Raw genomic sequence first — 23,693 nt, 5'->3', positions numbered from 1 at the left:
CAAAGAGAAGAGACCAAAAATAATGGGATATTTAAACAAGTACAAAAAGTTTTAATTAAAACAAAAGCCGTGTCGATGTTACGCAATGCCTAGATGCAGCTGTGCCTATAACGTCGATGTTATAGGCACAGGACATTCCTATTGATTCGATTACTTGATGTTATTTTTGTGCAAAGTGAAAATATATCTCGGCAATTTCCCGTGTGTGGCGACGAATTTTTAATATATCTCGGCATTTTCCCGTCTGTTATTTCAGGCGGTGTATGACTGATCATGCCGCGATTTAAAAAAAAAAAATCTCGGCAATTTCCCGTATGTGGCGACACGTGAACGAAGCTATGCTCCTCTCTCCACATTATTGTGACGACGTATAAATTAAATATTTCATCGTGACGATTGTCATCAAATGGACGAATTTTTAATATATCTCGGCATTTTCCCGTCTGTTATTTCGGGCGGTGTATGACTGACCATGCCGCGATTTAAACAAAATATATATATCTCGGCATTTTCCCGTCTCTTATTTCGGGCGGTGTATGACTGACCATGCCGCGATTTAAAAAAAATATATATCTCAATGGACTTGAAGTTACAGGCCTTTGAGAATTCATTTCGTTCTATAAAGGGCAACTTTCATCGCATTTTCTTCCCGTTTTTTTTCAACCGAGTCTAAAACTATGTTGGCGACTGTGAAAAATGAAATGATATATCGAATTTGATTTGAAAGAAAACTGTGTGAGAGGAAGACACCACGGGCCTACAAAACAGGCTTCAAAGCTATGCGAGTTAATAAAATGGTGGATATTTGTTTATATGAAGGCTCTCCCAGAATGGGTGGAGCTATGGTTCCCAGAATGGGTGGAGCTTTGGTTCCCAGAATGGGTGGAGCTTTGAGGTTTTGTCTTCTCTGTAAAAACAACAACAACAAGAAGAAGAAGAAGAAGAAGAAGAGGTGGTAACAACAACAACAGCAGAGTGCACTCTATGAGCAGCGTCTGCGACGCGGCTAAAAATGGAATATTGAATATGCAGAATGAAAGAGTAAAGAGGAGAGAGCTAGACCGCACCATAAATTCACGAGGACAACAATCAGTAAAGGAAAGTGAACATGCCTGTTTCAGAAGCCTTAGGTGTTCACATGTACTTCCGCCTTAAGACCTCATCATCAAGAAAGATCACCCTAAAATAGATTGACCCCAATAATTCCATGCCCCCAACACAGAGACATTTGCAATAGGCCAAAAGATGTAAATCGAGTGAAATCGATAGGATGGGTTTTAAAAACGGTGGAAATTTACACGCACATTCCCCAAGATTACATTATCAGGCTTTTTAGCAAGTCGAGATTTCCATTTTCCGTGAGACCATTAAGTGTTACCCTTTAATTTCCCCTTGGATAAAACATGTGGCAGTAATTTAGGTCCAAGTGTTCAATTGGCTGAAATCTTATGAATCCTCATAAATTACACTCTTGGCCGTCCCAGAAACTCATGCCCAGAGCACGGTCGGAATCTCACAGAGCCTCTTGTGATCCATGCGCATCCTCATGACCTTGTCTTTTGTGTGGTGCATGGATACCGTTGACATTACATGACACGTGACTTTGGTTGGGCACCAAAGTGCAACCTATGAAAGTTCAATGATGCTCAAAGTCCCCGTAAAACTGAACAGAAAAAGAAAACAGACGGCGTTCTGTGTTCCATGGTGAATGGAGACACATGTGCTTCTGTATTGTAATCTGGTTATTGTTGGTTTATATCCAGACCTAATTATGAAGGCAATGGAAAGCCATCTTGTCTACTTCATCCTACTCAGGGTAGTGGGACTTGCTCTGGGGCAAAAACATGATGGCGATGATGAGAGAAATATATTACCATATCATACAGTCAGCTATCAATCATTTGGATACCTGCCAATTTAAATTTGACAATTCAAACAAGGTAGTTAACCACTCTCACCAATTTGAGTAACCCTTCATATTGTTTTTTATAAATTGAACTTCCCACTTCCACTGAATAGCCTTGCCTTGATTTAGACCAGCGTATATACTGCACTCTTGGATGGGGTCTCCCTCAACATGGTCCATTATGTTCTACTAGAAGGACCTAAGGGAGTGGCCAGGGGGGTTGATTATGTTGTTATTGGAATTCAAACGTGTAATTCAAAATACCTCTCGCTGCTTAATTCAAAACACCTTACTGGGTTGGAAAACGTGGAGGCAGGAATACTGCACCGTAAAGGATTGGGACTTGTAATACCCTCTCCCACCTGGAGTGGTGCTACATGATACACATTTACATAGAGAATTTGCGTCTTCCACCTCACCCCCCAAGACCGGCCGGCAAAGATAAAAACACCCCTATATACCACAATTGGGGTCATGCTGATCCTATGTAGCAAGTTTGGATGCAATCGGTCCAGAGCTGTAGGAGGAAAAGCGCAACAAACAAACGAGCACACACCGGTCTGTGAATTATCGTAAGGATGACATTTGAGGCCATTGCACACCAGCAAAAAATTTCTGTTCAATCTGGCTTTCCATCTGATCTTTGGCCGACCTCGGCTTTCATGGCCTCCACTATGTTGTCAGTTATAAATTATTGTTATCCATCTGTTGTCCATTCATAAGCCTGGTTTTGGCTTAGCGGATAGGGTGCTGGCTTGTGGATACCTAGGATCCTGTGTTCGAAATCCTGGTTGGTTGCTGAATTAATGCCAGTGGGGTTGACTCAGCCTGTCATTGAGTACCAGCTTGCTGGTAATTCCCTGTGTGTCCCATAGAGCCTGCGTCGGTATACGATGGTCTACGATGGTAGGATCGTGGAGCATTGTGGAGCCCATCCTGTATCAACGTACGATTTTGTGGCCATCGGAGGTTGGAAAATCATCTTTTGAAATGTTCAAAAGATGGTCTACGATGGTCCACGATCCTACAATAGTAGACCAACGTACGACAATCCTGCGAGGATGCAGGATCATCCAGGACGCAGGATTTTGCCATCCGGATTCCTCAGGGCAGCACATGTGCCAAGTGCCGATCGGTCGCCATGGACCGATCCTTTCCCTCTTGTCCCTGTCTCTTCTCTCTGTCTCTCTCTCTCTCTCTCTCTCTCTCTCTTTCTCTCTCTCTCTCTCTGTCCCTCTCTCTCAACAACATGCAGCCCCCCCCCCCCTCTACAAACCTTCAAAGTACATGATTCACAAACCTCAGAGACAACCCTTCAGGCCCATAGCATTATATCCTCTTGCCATACAGGATCCACAAAAATAGCACTTTCCGGTACCCCCGGCAGATGGGGTCGTGGCAGCTGCGGCGGTCACGCTCGGGCCCGAAGCCTCGAGAGTGTCCATTGTCCCCGATTCCAGCGGAGGTTCAGCATCCGCTCGCTCTGCTGCAGCAGCCCTCTCCGGTCGCTCACCGGTTAGCCCCGCAGTGACGTACGGACGATCGTGACGATCGTATGCCTCAGATTGTCTTCGGGCCTCGTCGTAAATGAGCGCATTCTTATGAGCAGTCTCAAGAGTTAAATCGGCCGTCTCTAGCAATCTTTGACATATCATAGGTGAGTATACCCCGGAAACAAAAGCATTGTGGCGGACACAAGGGACACGAATTCAGCGCACCGGCAGGTGGCGCGAACGTCCAGGCGGGGAACTGGAATGCATGCCCCGCCTATCGACCGATCGGCCACGCCCAGGGATTAGGCGTGGCCTCGGGATATATATGCGGGCTCTAAGCTCGAGCCCGCTCAGTACTGCAGTACAAGCTTTGGAATAAAGACTCTTTGTTATACAAACGCGTTGTGGCCTACCTCTCTGGCAATCGAGTTGTGTGTGCGCAGCATCCACACTGGTGACCCCGATTGGTTCAGCCGTTGCTGACCACCGAACGCGCCATGGCTACCAACGCCGTCGCAGTCCAACTCCCCGAGTTTTGGGAAGCGCACGCCGACATTTGGTTTTTGCAAGCCGAAGCTCAATTCCACCTCCGAGGCATAACGGCGGACGAGACCCGGTACTACCACAATACCACATGGTCGCCGCCCCAGGGCCCGGCACTGCCGCCCGAGTCGTGTCCATCCTTCGGCGCCCACCGGGCGACAACAAGTACGAGGCGCTCAAACGTCTCCTCATCGCCACGTTCGGCCTCACGGAGATCGAATGGGCCGACCGCCTCCTGGACCTTCCCGCCCTTGGCGACACACGACCATCCGTCCGGATGGATTCCATGCGATCCCTGCTCGGAGACCAGCCCCCGGATTTCTTATTCCGGGCGCTTTTCCTATGCCAGCTACCTGCACAGGTACGCCTCGCGCTGGCCGGTTCCAAAATAAAGGAACCCCGCGCCCTGGCGGTAGAGGCCGACAAGTATTTCGCAGCCTGCGACATACGGTCGGTGTACGGTGCTGCCGTAGTGGATCCCGGCGCGGAGGCTCCAGCGCTCCCGACTTCCCTCGTGGCCACTGCTACGCCCCGTCCACTACCGCCGCCGCCACCACCACCGCCGCCGGCACGGCCGCCGCGGCCGTTACCGCCGCAAACCTGGTGCTACTACCATGCCAGGTTCGGCCGCCAGGCTAAAACGTGTCGCCCGCCGTGCTCTTTTGATGGGTCGGGAAACGACCGGCACTCACTTGCGGCCATGAGCGTCGGCCATTCCGGCAGCCTCCTTTTCATCACGGACACCTTGTCCGGGCACCGTTTCCTTTGCGATTCAGGAGCACAGGTAAGCGTCCTCCCCGCCTCCACGTCCGACAAGCAAACCGCGGGCCGGGGCCCCGCTTTGCTTGCCGCCAACGGTACACCCATCCACACATTCGGGAAGCGTTGCCTCTCCCTGCGGTTCGGAGGGCAGTGCTTTCAATGGTCGTTCGTGACTGCCAGTGTGCCAATGGCACTGTTCGGTGCGGACTTCCTATGTGCGAATGGGCTGTTGGTCGACGTGAAGCGCAGACGGCTCATCCAGGCCGAAACCTTCAGCTCGCTCGCTTGTTCGCTGAGCGGCTTGTTGAGCGGCTCACTGAGCGGCTCACCGAGTGGCTTGCCAAGCGGCTTGCTGGAGGGTTCCGTCCCGGCGAGTTTAGTTTGCACGCTTCCGGCAGCGGACGACTTTACCCGCCTCCTCGCCAGTTTCCCAGCCCTCACACGGCCCACCTTCTCAGTGGTGGCCGTTAAACACGGGGTGGAGCACCATAACCCCACGGTCGGGCCGCCGTTCTATGCCCGGGCACGCCGACTCGAGCCCACGAAGCTCGCGGTGGCGAAAGCGGAGTTCGCCATGCTGGAGCGGCTGGGGATCGTACGGCGCTCCAACAGCGCTTGGGCTTCTCCTCTGCACATTGTGCCGAAGCCTGGCGGAGGATGGCGGCCATGCGGGGACTATCGCCGGCTCAATGATGCCACCACCCCCGACCGCAACCCGGTCCCGCACATCCAGGACTTTTCCGCCCGGTTGGCAAACACGACCGTGTTTTCCAAGGTGGACCTCATCCGGGGCTACCACCAGGTCCCCGTCCAACCGGACGACGTCCCGAAGACGGCCGTCATTACCCCTTTCGGCCTCTTCGAGTTCCTGAGGATGCCTTTCGGGTTGAAGAATGCGGCCCAGGTGTTCCAACGGCTTATGGACAGCGTCTTGCGCGACTTACCTTTCCTGTTTGTCTACCTGGACGACATCCTGGTCGTGAGCGCGTCCCGGGAGGAGCACCTGCTCCACCTCCGCACGCTCTTTGAACGCCTGGGCCAGCATGGCCTAATCATCAACCCCGCCAAGTGCCGTTTCGGCGTCCCCACCATCGACTTCTTGGGGCACCGCATCACCAGGCACGGGGCCGTCCCTTTACCGGCCAAGGTGGAGGCGGTCAGGGATTTCCCACGGCCCCGCATGATCAAGGGGCTCCAGGAGTTCCTGGGCATGGTAAATCTGTACCACCGCTTCGTGCCCCACGTCGCCCAGCTCCTCCGCCCCTTGTACAAGGCCCTCCGGGGCAAGCCGGGCAAAGGTGACATCGCTGGTCGGCGCCGATGACCGCGGCATTTGCGGGCACAAAGCTGGCCCTGGCCGACGCCACCATGCTGCCGCACCCGGTGCCCGATGCACCGATCGCCCTCACCACCGACGCGTCGGACTACGCGGTGGGCGCGGTGCACGAGCAGTGGGTGCGTGGTGCTTGGCAACCGCTGGCGTTTTCTAGCCGGCAGCTTCGCCCGCACGAACGCCGCTATAGCACCTTCGACCACGAGCTGCTCGGGCTCCACCTGGCGGTCCGACACTTCCGCCATCTGCTGGAGGGCCGCCCGTTCACGGCTTTCGTCGACCACAAGCCCCTTGTGTTCGCGATGGCCAAGGTCGCCGAGCCATGGTCGGCACGGCAGCAGCGTCACCTCTCTGCCATGTCCGAGTACACGATGGACATCCGTCACGTGGCGGGTAAGGACAACCACAACCACAAAGGCGGATTGCCTTTCCCGGTCCATCGTGCTCGCGGTCCACCTCGGGGTCGACTATGCCCGGATGGCGGAGGCCCAGACCGCCGACCCCGGCGTCCAGGCCTTGCGGACCACTGTCACGGGCCCCCGCGTCACCGAGGTGCCGTTCGACGCCGCGGGTGCGGCCCTCCTATGCGACGTCTCCCTCGGCCGGCCTCGCCCCATCGTGCCCGCTGGCTGGCGGCGCCCAGTTTTCGACGCCATCCACGGCCTGTCCCACCCGGGCATGAAGGCATCCCAGAAGCTCATCGGGGCGAAGTTCGTCTGGCACGGCCTCTGGAAGGACGTCCGCGACTGGGCTAGGACGTGCCTCGCATGCCAGCGCGCAAAGGTCCACCGCCACACCCAGGCCCCGTTTGCCCCGTTTGCGGTGCCCGAGCGTCGGTTCGACCATGTGCACGTCGACTTGGTGGGACCTCTGCCCCCCTCGCGGGGGTTCACCCACCTCATCACCATGGTGGACCGCACCACACGGTGGCCGGAGGCCGTCCCATTGGCGGCGACGTCTGCAGCTGATGTGGCGCAGGCCTTCATCGCCACTTGGGTTGCCCGGTTCGGTGCCCCCTCGGACATCTCGTCCGACCGCGGCCCCCAGTTCACCTCGGAGCTCTGGGCCGCGGTGGCGCAAGGGCTCGGGGTGACACTACACCGCACCACGGCCTACCACCCCCAGGCCAATGGCCTGTGCGAGCGCTTTCATCGCTCAATGAAGGCCGCGCTCCGGGCCAGCCTCCGCGATGGCGGTTGGGTCGACAGACTCCCCTGGGTCCTGCTGGGCATCAGGACGGCGCCCAAGGACGACCTGCGCGCGTCCTCGGCGGAGCTGGTCTTCGGGAAACCACTGTGGGTACCGGGTGAATTTATTCCCGACTCCACGGCTCCTTGGTCCGCGGCGCAACAGCGCTCCGCCCTTCAGGAGACCACCCAGAGGTTCGCCCCGGTGCCGATGGCACACCACGGTTGCCCGCCTTCCCACGTCGCCCTGGAGCTTCGCACGGCGAAGTACGTCTTCGTCCAGCACGACGCCCACCGGGCACCGCTACGGCCCCCGTACGACGGGCCCTTCCGCGTGCTGGAGACCGGGGACAAATTTTTCACCATCGACATCGACGGTGCCCCGGATCGCATCTCCGTGGACCGCCTCAAGCCGGCCCACCTCGATCTGGACCACCCCCCGCAAGCAGCTCTGCCTCCGCGTCGAGGCCGCCCCCCGGCGGTCAGCCCCCCGGCACCCCCAGCCCCGCCACCCCCCAGACCGGCACCCATCGCCAGGGGGCGTTTCGGCCGGGTTATCCGGCTTCCCCGCAAACTCACCCTTCAGGTGCGCGGAAATTCTGGGGGGGCGCGTGTGGCGGACACAAGGGACACGAATTCAGCGCACCAGCAGGTGGCGCGAACGTCCAGGCGGGGAACTGGATGCATGCCCCGCCTATCGACTGATCGGCCACGCCCGGGGACTAGGCGTGGCCTCGGGATATATATGCGGGCTCTAAGCTCGAGGCTCGAGCCCGCTCAGTGCTGCAGTACGAGCTTTGGAATAAAGACTCTTTGTTTATACAAACGCGTTGTGGCCTACCTCTCTGGCAATCGAGTTGTGTGTGCGCAGCATCCACAGCATCTCTCATTAAATCATCACAGACCTGTTCGTGGGATCTAGGTTCACCTGTACAGTCCTTCGCTAATCGGCGAAGATCCTGAACGAAGTGATTGATGGATTCCGAAGGGTCCTGCCGTCGTGAGGAGAGCAAATACCGGGTGTAGACCGCGCTTCGTGTCTTGATGTAGATCCGGCGTAGTGCCGCTTCAGCCGTATCATACGTGACGCACTGAGAGATGTACTGATAAACAGAATGTGAGACGCGTGAGTTAAGCACCGCGAGCTTCGTCTCATCCTTGAGTTCAGCTTGGGCTCCGAGGTAACTTGTCAACAGTCGAAGCCAGTGCTGCAGCTGGGCCGCCGAGTCCAGGGCTTGTGGATCCGCTCCGAAAATCGGGACGAGTATCAGCTTATGAGTCATCGTGGTCGATCAGGACAAGAGACGAATGACATTAATTGTTGTAAGAATGTAAGAATCAGAGTTACAACATTGGCTCAGATCATGAGTTTAATATCATTCGATCCCTAACAATACCTGTAAAGAGAACCAGCGAACATCATATCAATAATCAGCATACATCTGAACTAGTAATGAGTTTACAGATGAGCACAAGCAAGCTGTAACGAAGTGGTGGTACGTCCCATCTAGTTATGCACCAGCATAGCATACAGTTAATGTCTCAGGTATGATCATAGCGCTGAATGACCGAGTTCTTAAAACGGCCGCGTAGCGGGCAAAAGCCGCATGACACCTGGGTTCAGACGTTGGACAGAATTTCATGACAGGGGGTGCACACCCCCTGAACCCTCATCCTGGGTCGTAGGGGGGGGGGGGGTGCGCACCCCCTGCACCTCCTACCCCTGGATCCGCCCCTAAACATCGCATACTTAATCACATCACGTCACCCCTGTCATGTGACAATTGTGACATCATCCCCAGCTCTGATTGGTGTACGTTGGTAAGGGACATACATACATAATGTTACGTTTGTGGGAATGTCAATCATTTAGGAGTCGTGTTGTTTAGGGTGTATTGCAAAGAAGTGCCAGTTCAGCTGTGGATCCCCAAATAGGACCTTTTCGTATTTATTTTTCCTTTTACTTAAAGTTTACCCCATATCCACTCCCTTTACGCCACGTGATTTTGACTGTTGGTGGTGTTGCACCAAAACAGCTTTGGGAAGGATTCAACCCTTTTTCTTTCCAGCAAGAAAGTGTGGGAAAAGGATAAAGAGAAGAAGAAGAGCGGCTCTTGACGGCGTGGTAAAAAAAAAAAGTGGTCCTTGCTCGTGGTGTGAACGGCTTCGGTGAGCTTGTTGGTGTGAGAGACTCGACCTCTATGAACTTTCTGAAGGATTAATTGTGCAGAAGGTGGACATTAATTGTGCATGAAGGTGGAGGTGGACAAAAAGGAGGAGCGCATATTGTGTGGAAAAAGGCTCTTCTTTGGGGTGGTGAAAAAGCGATCCATGCTTCATGCTGTGAACGGGCTCAGCGTGTGCTATATCAAGGAGTCGACCTCGATGACTTCCTGGGGGATTTTCTGTGTTGAATGAAGGAGGTTAATGAAAGGAAAGAGATCAAAGGAGAAAGGGATTGCAGACCGTTGATGAACCTTTGTTCCCGCCAAGCCCGCTCTGACAAACGTTGATGAAGCTGCTCTTCAAACAGGCCTGAACCCCACTCCATTTCCATAACCATCATATCCCGTTTTATTTCAATTCCCTGCAAATATTCTTTTATTAATTTGCTTACCTTCCTTTCCCTGGGTTAGATAGAGTGTTGTGTGTGGATGTTGTGTCAGCCTTTCGTATCGGTTGTATGTGGCCTGTGTTAATTGTTTCCGTCTGTCATTATTAATTAATTAAGTCTGTCATACTTGTACTTATACGATTTGATTATTGTATCGTTTTGCATTATTTGAAGTAAATTGATTGTATTTCATTTTGTTTGATTGACCTTTTTCGGATCGGGTTGCAAGCTCCCCTGAGCTGCCAGTGTGGCAGTTTAAACTCCTTGCACTAAACCAAAAGTTCAAGCTTCCAAAAACCACACGGCCAGCTTGTGGGCCTCGGCCTGGCGGGTTGGGGATAGGACTTAGGGTCGCTGACATTAGTCACCCTATAACACACTTAGTCGGGAGTGACTTTGGTACTCAGGTCCTCATCCTCGACGCCCGTAACAATACATACATCCACACATATGGACATATGCAGATACGGACAGACAAAGACTGTTCTATACGACTTTGCTCTATGGGCTACGCCGTAAAAAAAAATCAACTTCATTTGTCCAGATTCATACAAAATGGTTCACTGTCCCTTAAGTGCATCCGTTACTACCTCAAACAGGATGGTGTGGAGGTAGCACACCTCTGATCTATCTGGTTTGCATTTGATTCCCAAATCGATTAGAAACTGTTGTTTCACAGGCAGAATGTTTCAATATGTATATCTGGGGTCCGTCCGGGGTCCGATTAGCTGGTGGTCTTTACATCACCTCCGGTTTTTGAGTCTCGTGTTGGAGATACCACGGTGTGTTTCGCAAAGAGTAGGCCATTGTCGCCATTCTGGCCAAATTCCCAACCATTATGTGCAGGGGCACTGTAATGATAAGGATTTTGAGGTACCAGTGGGCTTGGAGGTGAGCATTAAGGATAAGGACTCACGAGGTATGGTTTTCATCGTTTAATTCATGCGATCTGGAGGTGAGGACGTTCGCATACGATTTGCTGACGGTTTGTAAAGCAGCACATGGTGTCATCATTTATTACCTCCGCCACCAAAGGTGGATGGAGGTTATGCTTTCACCCCTGTCTGTCCGTTTGTGAACAAGATATCTCAAATAGTTGTGGACGGATTCAGACGAAATTTGGCAGAGAGGTAGTGTATGTGACAAGGACGAAATGATTAGATTTTGGTGAAGATCCGGATTCGGATCCGGATACGAGAATTTTTAAAGTGATTCTTCACCATTTGGAGATTGGGCCAAAAACAATACATAGCAGGATATCTCAAAAAGGTGTGGACGGATTTGGACGAAACTTGGTGGAGAGGTTGTGTGTCTCACAAGGACAAACAGGTTCGATTTTGGTGAAGAGATCTGAATATGGATTCGGATTTGAGAGTTATTTAATTATTTAAGTGATTCTTCACCTTTGGGAGATCGGGCTAAAAACGATACATAGCAGGATATCACAAAAAGCTATGGATGGATTTGGACGAAACTTGTTGGACAGGTTGTGTGTGTGACATGGAAGAAACGATTCAATTTTGGTGAAAATTCTGATCCGGATCCAGCCAGTAGAATTTTTTAAATGACTCTTCACCATTGAGTGATATGGCCAAAAATGATATATAGCAGGATATCTCAAAAAGTTGTGGATGGATTTGGACGAAACTTGGTGGAGAGGTTGTGTGTCTCACAAGGACAAACAGGTTCGATTTTGGTGAAGATCTGAATATGGATTCGGATTTGAGAGTTATTTAATTATTTAAGTGATTCTTCACCATTGGGAGACGGGGCTAAAAACGATACATAGCAGGATATCACAAAAAGCTATGGATGGATTTGGACGAAACTTGTTGGACATGTTGTGTGTGTGACATGGAAGAAACGATTCAATTTTGGTGAAAATTCTGATCCGGATCCAGCCAGTAGAATTTTTTAAATGACTCTTCACCATTGAGTGATATGGCCAAAAATGATATATAGCAGGATATCTCAAAAAGTTGTGGATGGATTTGGACGAAACTTGGTGGACCCGTTGGGTGTCTGACAAGGACGATTCGATTCGATTTTGGTGAAGATCTGAATATGGATTCGGCTGCAAGAATTATTTGATTTTTAAATAATCCTTCACCATTAAGAGATCAGGTGAAAAGCGATATACAACATGATATTTAAAAAAGTTATGGACTAGTTATGACTTAACTAGGTGGACGAGTTGGTTAGGTGACAAGAACAAGCCGATTCGATTTTGTTTCAGGTCCGAATCCAGATCCGGCCTATCCGTGGGATACAAAACATAAACTGTTCACCAGGCCGAGGTTTGCTCTCTACCGAGTGCCGTTCTAGTTTCCTGCTGAGATCGTGGAAGCAGATTGCGCAGGGTGAACGACCCGAGTGCAAACTTCTCATCAGGGATCTTGAAAGAGTTTGGGAAGAGATGTATTGAGATGTACAGCCTGCAGTGCGCGATTCCATGAGTTTGACTCACCATGTGACGTCATCTCACTATACCTACCAATGAGCTTTGTTTTGTTTTTTATTGTTATTCCCGCCAACCCTTCTCCCTTTGCCTGCCTGCAGCTTTCTCTATTCGTGCTCATGCTGTTTCTTTGGGCATTGCTTTTCGATGCCAACTGCAATAATGGAATCTATAACTTCGTTTATAAAAAGACGATGTGCAAGGGTGCCGATGCCATCCGAGTCGTCGCAGACTCCGAGTCTAATGTTTCATTCGATGAATGGCAATTGTTTCCCCTCTTCCCAATTGTTCACCTTCCTTGGTATCTCGGTACAAAAAATATTCAACAGCATTATGGAGTTGGCTATTTCCTCTGAAAATATGTACATCTGAAAGATTTCTCAGAATTCCTGACTTGACGAAGATTTGCTTGCATTCTTCTTCTTCTTTGGTATGCAGCGAAGGTTGCAGGGTATGATCATTGGCTGTGCTGCTGATACAATACCGTCTGTAGGTTAGGGCAGGGATTTTGTAATTTGTTCAGGATGCAGGCGATAGCTCGCATACTCTTCACGAAGGACACCGTGGGATATTGAACGTCCACAAAATAATGGCTGATGTGTACAAATATGACAACAATATTGATGAATCAAAATCATTGTAAAATTGTGATCAGGCGCTGATTTAGAGGAATTTATAAAATAGTTTGTTTTCCAATTGAAGTGTATCATACCAATGTATTAAATATTTAAGTGATGAGTGGTGGTGGTGGTGGTGGTGGTTGTGGTGGTTGTGGTGGCACACGACACATGCCCTATTTTTACAAGATGGTGATAAATACGTGCCTATCACTATATAACTCGGCAGCAACAAAAAGAAAACGCACCCAAAAATATTGATACGTCTGTAGCTGTAATTGTAGTCGCGACACTCACAATTGCGCACTCCGCATAATGATGACACAATCCGACAAAACTTGGTCCCTCTCTTTTCTACACGTGCCTATAGTTATCTCAAACGACAAGATAAATCCATCTGAAAAAGCTCTCTTGGTTTTCTGCTCGTCCATACATTATAAGAGAGTAAGGGGGAAATAGAAAAGGTTGTGGGGGGGGGGGGGCGGGGGGGTTGAGGTGGAGGGGGTGGGGGTGATGCGCCGCCCAAACTGAGCTCGTTTTGCTAATCCCAGCAAGCGCTCCGCATCGCGTGCTCCGCTCATCTCTTCTTCGCCACCGACTCTCCTCCAAAACACAGGTGAGTTGCATTCCGCACGGTGAGCAAAAGTGAACGAGCGAGGTGCGCAAGTGAACGAGCGAGGTGCGCAAGTGAGCGAACGTGGAGCGAAGGTAGCTGATCGCTTGTTGTTGGAGCCCCGGGCTCTGGATTGCCCTGCATGTGATATGTGTGCGCGCACGCTGAGCACGCGGGCTCAAGGCTCCTCGCGCCGTTTGTGCATTTGTTTGGCGCCTTCGATCCCACATCATCCTTAGCACAAAATCCGATGTCTTAAATCCTATCGTTGCAATCTCATCTTGAAGCCATCTCTACTACCGCGTCTCTTAAATCCCGCGTTTTGAATGTCATCATGAAAATACAGTGTCTTAAACCACATGTCTTAAATCCCATCACAACGGTCGCTTGTTTTAAACTCATTAGATTACATCCCATGTCTTAATCCATTATCCACCTGTCTTAAAAACGTCTCTGAAACTGTATATCTTAAACGTCATGTCTTAAATGCCATCGGTGAATCCCATGTCTTAAATGCCATGTGTTGAATGACCAGTCTTAAAGCCATCTCTATAACCACACATATTAAACCCCATTTCTTAAACCCCACGCCTTAAACCCCCTGTCTTGAATGACATCACTGAAATCCCACATCTTAAACCGTATGTCTTGAATGACATCACTGAAATCCCACATCTTAAACTAACGGTCAAAAATCACATCACTAAAATCCCACATCTTATACCCCATGTATTGAATCACATCACTAAAATTCCACATCTTAAACTGCCTGTCTTGAATGACATCACTAAAATCCCACATCTTAAACTCACGGTCAAAAATCACATCACTAAAATCCCACATCTTATACCCCCTGTCTTGAATCACATCACTAAAATCCCACATCTTAAACTCACGGTCAAAAATCACATCACTAAAATCCCACATCTTATACCCCATGTATTGAATCACATCACTAAAATTCCACATCTTAAACTGCCTGTCTTGAATGACATCACTAAAATCCCACATCTTAAACTCACGGTCAAAAATCACATCACTAAAATCCCACATCTTATACCCCCTGTCTTGAATCACATCACTAAAATCCCACATCTTAAACTCACGGTCAAAAATCACATCACTAAAATCCCACATCTTATACCCCATGTATTGAATCACATCACTAAAATTCCACATCTTAAACTGCCTGTCTTGAATGGCATCACTAAAATCCCACATCTTAAACCCCAGGTATTGAATCACATCACTGAAATCACACATCTTAAACTCACGGTCAAAAATCACATCACTAAAATCCCACATCTTAAACTCAAGGTCAAAAATCACATCACTAAAATCCCACATCTTATACCCCATGTATTGAATCACATCACTAAAATCCCACATCTTATACCCCATGTATTGAATCACATCACTAAAATCCCACATCTTAAACTCACGGTCAAAAATCACATCACTAAAATCCCACATCTTATACCCCATGTATTGAATCACATCACTAAAATCCCACATCTTAAACTCACGGTCAAAAATCACATCACTAAAATCCCACATCTTATACCCCATGTATTGAATCACATCACTAAAATCCCACATCTTATACCCCATGTATTGAATCACATCACTAAAATCCCACATCTTATACCCCCTGTCTTGAATCACATCACTAAAATCCCACATCTTATACCCCATGTATTGAATCACATCACTAAAATCCCACATCTTATACCCCATGTATTGAATCACATCACTAAAATCCCACATCTTATACCCCATGTATTGAATCACATCACTAAAATCCCACATCTTATACCCCATGTATTGAATCACATCACTAAAATCCCACATCTTATACCCCCTGTCTTGAATCACATCACTAAAATCCCACATCTTAAACTCATGGTCAAAAATCACATCACTAAAATCCCACACCTTATACCCCATGTATTGAATCACATCACTAAAATTCCACATCTTAAACTGCCTGTCTTGAATGGCATCACTAAAATCCCACATCTTAAACCCCAGGTATTGAATCACATCACTGAAATCCCACATCTTAAACTCACGGTCAAAAATCACATCACTAAAATCCCACATCTTATACCCCATGTATTGAATCACATCACTAAAATCCCACATCTTAAACTCACGGTCAAAAATCACATCACTAAAATCCCACATCTTATACCCCATGTATTGAATCACATCACTAAAATCCCACATCTTAAACTCACGGTCAAAAATCACATCACTAAAATCCCACATGTTATACCCCCTGTCTTGAATCACATCACTAAAATCCCACATCTTAAACCCCATGTATTGAATCACATCACTAAAATCCCACATCCTATACCCCATGTATTGAATCACATCACTAAAATCCCACATCTTATACTCCATGTATTGAATCACATCACTAAAATCCCACATCTTATACCCCCTGTCTTGAATCACATCACTAAAATCCCACATCTTATACCCCATGTATTGAATCACATCACTAAAATCCCGCATCTTATACCCCCTGTCTTGAATCACATCACTAACATTGCACATATTAAACCCCCTGTATTGAATCACTTCACTAAAATCCCACATCTTATACCCCCTGTCTTGAATCACATCATTCAAATCCCACATATTAAACCCCCTGCCTTGAATCACATAACTAACATCCCACATCTTAAATCCCTGTCTTCAATCACTTCACTAAAATCCCACATCTTATACCCCCTGTCTAGAATCACATCACTAAAATCCCACATCTTAAACCCCATGTCTTAAACCCCATGTCTTAAACCCCATGTCTTAAACCCCATGTCTTAAACCCCATGTCTTAAACCCCATGTCCTAAACCCCATGTATTAAACCACATGTCTTAAACCCCATGTCTCAAACCCCATGTCTCAAACCCCATGTCTTAAACCCCATGTCTTAAACCCCATGTCTTAAACCCCATGTCCTAAACCCCATGTATTAAACCCCATGTCTTAAACCACATGTCTTAAACCACATGTCTTAAACCCCATGTCTTAAAACACCAGTCTTAAAGCCATCTATATAAACTGCACATCTTAAATCCCACATCTTAAACCACCAGTCCTAAATCACATCACTAAAATCGCACATCTTGTACTACATATCTTAAACCCCATGTCTTAAACCACCAGCTTAAAAGCCATCTCTAACTGCACATCTTATAAATCCTACATCTTAAACCACCAGTCTCAAAGCCATCTCGATGACTGCACATCTTAAACCCCATGTTTTAACCCACCAATCTTAAAGCCATCTTTATAACTGCACATATTAAACCCCATGTTTTAACCTACCAGTCTTAAAGCCATCTCTATAACTGCACATCTTATAAATCCCACATCTTAAACCACCAGTCTCAAAGCCATCTTTATAACTGCACATCTTAAACCCCATGTTTTAACCCACCAGTCTTAAAGCCATCTCTATAACTGCACATCTTATAAATCCCACATCTTAAACCACCAGTCTCAAAGCCATCTCTATAACTGCACATCTTAAACCCCATGTTTTAACCCACCAGTCTTAAAGCCATCTCTATAACTGCACATCTTATAAATCCCACATCTTGAACCACCAGTCTCAAAGCCATCTTTATAACTGAACCCCATGTTTTAACCCACCAGTCTTAAAGCCATCTCTATAACTGCACATCTTATAAATCCCACATCTTAAACCACCAGTCTCAAAGCCATCTCTATAACTGCACATCTTAAACCCCATGTTTTAACCCACCAGTCTTAAAGCCATCTCTATAACTGCACATCTTAAACCCCATGTTTTAACCCACCAGTCTTAAAGCCATCTCTATAACTGCACATCTTAAACCCCATGTTTTAACCCACCAGTCTTAAAGCCATCTCTATAACTGCACATATTAAACCCCATGTTTTAACCCACCAGTCTTAAAGCCATCTCTATAACTGCACATCTTATAAATCCCACATCTTGAACCACCAGTCTCAAAGCCATCTTTATAACTGAACCCCATGTTTTAACCCACCAGTCTTAAAGCCATCTCTATAACTGCACATCCTAAATCCCCTGTCTTCAAACCCATCACTAAAATTCCACATCCTAAACCCCATGTCTTCGATCTCACCACTGAAATCCCACATCTTAAATCCAATGTGTTAAATCCCTCATTTTATATTCCGTGTCTTGAATCTCATCCTTAAATCCCAGGCCTCTAAATCCACGTCATGACTTCACTTTAAATATCACGTCTTAAATCGCATGTTTTAAATCCGACGTTAAACCTTGGTCCTAATTTATACGCCAATCGAATGCAGCCATTCATTTGGGATAATAAATGATCAGCACATATTTAAAGATTGTGCAGTGGTTACTCACATGTATTTTTTATTTTTTTTCTCAAATGAAAGAGCTGATAAGACAGAACTGTATTTCGTAAATTCCGCTTTACTGTGGTCATTGTGGGGTAATCGATATGATCCGATTGGGTAAATGTTTTTATAAGGGGAACAATGATGTAATACCCCTCCCCAATGCCAAACCAACATCACCAAAGGTGATAATATAATCATACACACATTGGACCATGTTAACATCCATGTTAAGTGATTATGCAATAAAACAATCTCATGGTTCTTTTTAAATTCGTTTAGCACATACAGTAATTTAATAAGTAAAAGCGATGTGACGTATGATCCCCAGTTCTAATCGCACTGGTAATACCCATTCCCTCTGGGAGCGGAATATGGTGTCAGTACCCCCTACCTTAGGCAGGGATCAGTGGTTAAACTACTCGCACTCTTTCACGTTCATCAAATTACACATGTTTGTATTGCTTGGTGTGTTCGTGAAGTTAATATTTAGGACGAGTATTTTCATGATCTGATTTGAATTTGATGAACAGGATGGTGATTTATAGTGCCTTCATAAAGTATTCACACCCATTGACTTTTTTACATTTTGCTGTTACAACCTGAATTGAAAATGGTATAAATCGATTGGGTAAATGTTTTACCTGAATAAATGTTTGTCCAGCTGAATTTAAAATGGTTTAAATACAGATTTTTATTTTGGCCCTGATCTACACATTGGGATAATGTCCCATAATGTCAACGTGGTTTTTTGTTTTGTTTTGTTTTTTTTAGAAATGTTTACAAAAAAAAAAAAAAAATCTGAAATGTCTCGAGTCAATAAGTATTCAACCCCTTTTTAAATGACACTCCAAATTGAGCTCAGGTGCATCCAATTTCCTATGAACATCCTTGAGATGTCTCTACAACTTGATTGGAGTCCACCTGTGACCAATTCAATTGATTTGACATGATTTTGAAAGAAACACACCTTTCTATGTAAAGTCTCACAGTTGACAGTGCATGTTTAGAGCAGAAACTACAATCGAGTCCAAGGAACTGTCCGTAGAACTCCGAGATAGAAATGTGAGGAGGCATAGATCTGGGGAAGGGTATAAAACAATTTCTGGAGTGTTGAAAGTTCCCAAGGGCAAAGTGAGCTCTATCATTGGGAAATGGAAATAATATGGAACTTCTCAGACTCTTCCTAGAGCTGGCCGTGCAACCAAACTGAGCAACTGGGCAAGAAAGACTTTGGTCAGGGAGGTGACCAAGAACCGCATGACCACTCTGACAGAACTACAGAGTTATTTGAGATGGGGGAACCTGCTGGAAGGCAACAATCGCCGCAGCACTTCACAAATCTAGGTTTTATAGGGGTGGCCAGACGGAAGCCTTGACAGGCACATGACAGCACACCTGGAGTTTGTAAAAAGGCATTTGAGATTCAGAGGATGAGGCAAAAGATTCTGAGAGGAGAATTGAACTATTTAGCTTGAATGCAAAGCATTACATCTGGCAGAAGCCGGGCACAGCTCATCATCCATCTAACACCATCCCTACCGTGAAACATGGTGGTGGCAGCATCATGCTATGGGGATGCTTTTCAGTGGCAGTGATTTGGAGACTTGTAAGGATAGAGTGAACAATGAATGGAGCCAAATACAGGCAAATCTGCTTTTCAGTGCAAAAGACCTTGGACTGCAGTGAAGATTTATGTTCCAACATGGCAATGACCCCAAGCATACAGCCAAAGCAACACTGGAATGGCTTCAGAACAAGAACTTGAAAGTCCTTGAGTGGCCCAGCCAAAGCCCAGACATGAATCCCATAGATAATCTGTGGAAAGCCTTTGAAGATTGCTGTTCACCGACACCTCCCATCCAACTTGACAGAACATGAGCGAATCTGCAAGGAAGAATGGGAAAGACTCCCCAAATTGAAATGTGCAATGATTCAGACATACGCAAGAAGACTCAAAGCTGTAATCACTGTCAAAGGTGCTTCGACGAAGTATTTACTCAGGGGATTGCATACTTTAGTAAATTCGATATTTCTGTATTTCATTTTCAATTCTTTTTTGTAGATATTTCTAAAAACATGTTTTCACTTTGTCATTATGGTATTTGTGTAGATCGGTGACAAAAAAAATGTCCATTTAATCCATTTTAAATTCTTGTTGTAACACAACAAAATGTGAAAAGGTCCAGGGGTGTGAATTCTTTCTGACGGCAATGTAACCATGACAACAGAGCAGATTGTTTAACTCTCGTCTGCTTCAGCAATGCTGCCATAGTGTTATATTTAGCATAATTATCAATATTGTAAAATGGAATGGCTTGTAAATTTGTAATTTGTTCAGGGTGCCAGCTTGCCGACTCTTCGAGAAAGACACAGTGGGATATTTAATGTCTACCAACGGACGAGTGCTTTTTAGACAGGAACTCTGGCTTAACATCCATCGGTTGGACAGCGCACACAATTGTGCATCGCCTTACCTACAAAGCACCAGCATGATAGTTTACGGCTGGGTCAATATTTGAACCTAGGTGAGACAGCTCAAAGCTTAGTGCTATCCTGTGCCAGCCCAAGTGCCTTCAGCTGGGTTTGAACCCAAAGGTAGCGTATGTGACAAGGATGAAATTATTAGATTTTGATGAAGATCCAGATTCGGATCCGGCTAGTAGAATTTTTAAAGTGATTCTTCACCATTGGGAGATAGGGCCAAAAACGACACATAGCAGGATATCCCAAAAAGTTTTCGATGGATTTGGACGAAACTTGGTGGAGAGGTTGTGTGCGTGACAAGGACTAATCTTTTCGATTTTGGTGAAGATCTGAATATGGATTCGGATATGAGAATTATTTAATTTTAAAGTGATTCTTCACCATTGAGTGATATGGCTAAAACCAACATATAGCAGGATATCTCAAAAAGTTAAAATGGATTGGGACAGAACTTGGTGGACAGGTTGTGTGTGGGACAAGGAAGAATCGATTCAATTTTGGTGAAGATCCGGATCCGGCTAGTAGAGTTTTAAAAAGTGATTCTTCACCATTGGGAGATGGGGCCAAAAACGATACATAGCAGGATATCTCAAAAAGTTGTGGACGGATGATTTTTGATTAAATGGGATTCTGTATTGTGATTTTGTGGTACTTCATATTTATTCATAATCTTATGAGCTCAACTCTTTAAACCAGTGTGTACATGTTTGGGGATAATATATGTATAAAACATATGTACAGCTCAAGAGTTCAAATAACACCTAACCCTGCTCAGTCTTGAGAAAAAGGACAGGGGAATTGGGTCTTTTAAACTCTTGCTTTGCATTTCCAAGCAAGACCTATATTTCCTAGGAGCCACCATTTTGTCTGAATCTCGATATTCCCCAAATCTGAGAGCGTGAGTGACAAATGCGATTGGTCGACATGGTGAAAAATTATGTAATGGTTTGAGCTAAACTTGAGGTTTTTGAAGTGCCAACAAGGTGATTTGTGTTCCAGTGTTCAAGTATATAATGCAATTTAAATCGAATAAATGTTTTAAAGGCTGTAGAAAATACAAAACAAACCATTTTTTCGGGAGTTTAGCATCGTTGATGACTTTGTTGACTTTAAATCACGTTGCTTAACACGTTAAATTCGTTATTAATGCCTGTTGTTTGTGTCCTTTATGACGTTCCTAAAAACAGTAAGTTTCCTGTTTGGAATAATTTTAAATTTTGTATAACTGCCAGACAGGCAGACAGACTAAAACGATTACCTTACTCCTCTCTGTGCATGTGTGCTCGGGACAGACTCAGTTGAATTTGCCAAAGGTCAGGGCCTTTTGTAATGCTAAACTGCAGGTTCGTGTTCTGATTCATCTATCTATAATTCCACTAATCTCTGTGTGTATGTTTGTTTGTATGTTTGTATGTCTGTGACCGCTGTTTCTCGACAACTACCGGTCCGATATACTTGAAACTTGCCAGGTATATTGCTGGGGACCCGAGGATGTGCCTTTTCAAGGTTTTAAATTAATCGCAGAAGTAGTTACCGAGCTATGTCCAAAAAACGATTCAACCAATCAGAGAGCAGCGAGCTATCACGTGTGCCGAACGTGGCGAACAGACTCTGCCTCGGATGGCACATTTGAGAGCGTATTCATTTATTTCCCGTCGGCAAACTATGTTGCCGTTAAACTATGTTTTAAAACTAATTAAAACTAATTTGCGATTCATCGTAACTGCGATTTGCGACCTTCCGGACAGTCAAATGAGGACGTCACTTCCGGACTTACGTAGCGGCTAGCGGGCGCCATTTGGAGGAGCTGGGAGGACTCAGTCGTGATAGAGTGAGCCTGAGTGAGTATATCAAGACAAGAACAAGATCTAGAAGGAGGTATGTACGGTGCGATTCATATAATATATTGTTTAGTTATCGTCGATGAGGAATTTGGGGGCCCGATTAACTGCAGCGCCATCCGAGCTGCGGCGTCGGGACGATACATTCATTGTACGGTAACATCACGCACTTACGGGCACGTCCTATATATATAGTACGGGCATGCCCTAGTGTTCAAAATACAACATCTAATTGAAATTAAGTTGTTTCTAGATCATAAACTGACGTTTGTGGACAGACAGGTTAACATCTCGATTGAGCCAATTGCTTAACTCCGCTTTGCACTGCACGTGCGGGGTAATAATAAACTTTTTTTTAAAACTCGTGCCTCACAAACCTTTTTTTTTTTTGTCTAGTGTCGAGAGTGTTGTTAGTTCCCAAGAGCACAGTGAGCTCAATCATTAGGAAAAGGAAAGAATATGGAACTACCCAGACTCTTCCTTGAACTGGCCATCCCATCAAACTGAGCAACCGGGAAAGAAGGACCTTGGTCAGAGAAATGACTAAAACCCCAATGACCACTCTGACAGCATCATGCTATGGGGATGATTTTCAGTGGCAGGGACTGGGAGACTTGTATTGGATAGAGGGAATTGCAACAAGTCATCCACACAACCACACAAAAATTCCATGTTGAACTGTCAACACTCTAGACACTCACACCAGCTACACCATCAGATCTGGATGCGACAAATATCTGTCCATGCCGTAATTCCCAAAACAACGTTTTTATTACTTCGGTGGCAGAGATAGATGAAAGATTTGTGAGTACTGTACAGTAGGTCTGCTGAAATTTAACAACCGCTCGGTGGTGTAATGGTTAGAGCGTCCTCTCTAAGTCTGGGTGTTATTGGTTCGAATTCTGGCCAAGTCATACCAAAGACTTTAAAATGGTGCGTGCAAAAAACATAGAGCACGGGTAAATAATCATAGTGCAGGCTTTGATGGGCCTATCAAATGGCTTCCTGCATTGAAGCTCTTTGTACGTGAACTAACGTACTATTAGAGTAGTCGAACTTTACTTTAGTCGATAACCAGTGTACTTGCAGGTGCATTTAATTTATGCCTTGTGAAGGAGTATTTCCTTCCACAATAGACATATCCGAATATTCCTGCGATGTGTGGTCGATTCCAACATGTGAGGCCCTTCCTCTTAATTAGGTTGAATCCACAAAGCTGAACTCTAACAGAGGAATGCCAGACTTTGTCAAGGCCAGTGTCTGCGCGTTGGCGGACAAATTAAATAACAGGTTTTATCAGCCGGAGGTTGACAAAGTGGTGCTTACCTCTGTTGCAAACCACTGTGACCACCAGGATCTCAGGATGCATAACTACTGGGCACCAACTTGGTGGGTGTCTGTTGTTTGCAAGTTCAGAATCGTTAAGAATGTCCAACCTAACATTCTCT

The 23,693-nt window shown here is 46.4% G+C and overlaps 1 protein-coding gene across 1 annotated transcript in view; it reads left to right on the top strand.

The window, feature by feature from the left end:
* Positions 1-13,419: 13,419 nt before the first annotated feature.
* Positions 13,420-23,693, top strand: part of LOC137424973 (caM kinase-like vesicle-associated protein) — a 191,823-nt gene continuing 181,549 nt past the window's right edge. The window contains exon 1 of the mRNA XM_068112908.2: positions 13,420-13,529. The gene's annotated coding sequence lies outside the window, so the exon portion shown is untranslated. The remainder of the gene's footprint in view (positions 13,530-23,693) is intronic.

This window comes from Myxine glutinosa, chromosome 4, assembly GCF_964187855.1.
Source record: "Myxine glutinosa chromosome 4, kmMyxGlut1.1, whole genome shotgun sequence".
NCBI lineage: Eukaryota > Metazoa > Chordata > Myxini > Myxiniformes > Myxinidae > Myxine > Myxine glutinosa.
This window is presented reverse-complemented; position numbering and strand designations above follow the sequence as displayed.